Below are 1,507 nucleotides of genomic sequence, written 5' to 3'. Positions count from 1 at the left end.
CTGATAACTGCTGAGAGAGGGGGAGCTAGCCTCTCCCGGAAATGAGTTTCTTCCCTGGTGGTGCAGCATAAGGTGTCTAGTTCTGAAATTGTATACACACAGGCAATACTAAATATATTCAGCAGGGTGCATTTGTATATTTACCCATATATAAATATAACAATTATAAAGAAAAAGACATAAATTTGAGAGAGAGTGGAGGTCAGGTAAGTGGTTGGAGTGAGGAAAGTGAAACAATTATAATTTTAATTAAAATAATGCATAAATAAATAAACCTTTTTTCATACTTAATTCATTTTATTTTTCTTGAATAAAAACACTTATGTGGTAGCCACAGCTGGAGCCTGGGTCCTCTGAACAGAGACTCTGATCATCACAAGATGATCAGTGAATTCCTCATAGAGACTTGGTGAACACAGTCTCTTTCCAGAGGTCAGGGGCCAGGTAGCTGTAGGTCCTGGAGATGGCATCAAAGGTGGCCTTGGCAAAGTTGCCAAGTGTGTCAGTGCAGTGTAGCAGTCATAAATACCAGCCATTATCAGTAGCTTCTTGGGCACAGGGGTAGAGACTATGCCAGTGTCTCTGGGAGCAAGGATAAGATACATCAAAATGGAACCACCGTGGCCTGTCACCTTGCATGGAACAGTGTAGGGCTTGCCAGTCTTGTTCCCCCAGTAGCCTCTCTGCACAGGGATGATGGAAAGCTTGGCCAAGATGATGGCCCTTCAGATGGCAGTGGCTGCCTCCTTGGATTACTTAACACCAAGACCAATGTGACCATTGTAGTCCCCCCAAAAAACCTTGAACCTGATGTGCTGGCCTACTGGCCAGCCTGTGTCTGCTTCTGTATTGGCATGATCTTTAGACCCTCATCCTTTAGGGATGTACCCAGGAAAAAGTCAATAATCTCAGATTCCTTAATGGGCAGGAAGAACAGATATATCTCCTTCAAGGACTTTATCTCCATGTCCTTAACCAGGCCGCCCAGCTTGGTGACAGAGAACCACTCCTTGTCTTTGTGTTTACCTCCCAGTGACCTTGACCACGTCCACCACCAGGGCCCTAACATGGCTGCCTTGACTGTGGAAGCAGCCTAGGCCTCCTAATCCTGGGCCCCTAAGTCCTCTGGCTCCTCCCACTGCATGGGTGTTTTGAAGAAGAAGAAGAAGAAGGAGGAGGAGGAGGAGGAGGAGGAGGAGGAGGAGGAGGAGGAGAAGAAGAAAAAGAAGAAGAAGAAAAAGAAGAAGAAGCAGCTTTTAAAAGTAGGGATAATTTTACCTTTTACTTTTTGACTTGTAGTCCTTGTATTTCTTTCTCTTGTATTTATTCTCCTGAAGGCATCAAAGGCTGTGTTGAATCAGAGTAGAGAATGTGCATCCCATCTTACTCTAGATTTTAAAGGGTGTATTTAATCTCTTTTCCCATCTAATATAAAGCTAACAGTTTGCTGCATATTGCTTTATAGCTTTTTTGTCAATATGTGATCCTTTTATTCTTATATTCTTCA

The sequence above is a fragment of the Psammomys obesus genome, unplaced genomic scaffold, assembly GCF_907164565.1.
Source record: "Psammomys obesus unplaced genomic scaffold, mPsaObe1.curated_primary_1811, whole genome shotgun sequence".
NCBI classification, from domain to species: domain Eukaryota; kingdom Metazoa; phylum Chordata; class Mammalia; order Rodentia; family Muridae; genus Psammomys; species Psammomys obesus.
The sequence above is the reverse complement of the archived record's forward strand: the minus strand, read 5'-3'. Positions refer to the sequence as shown.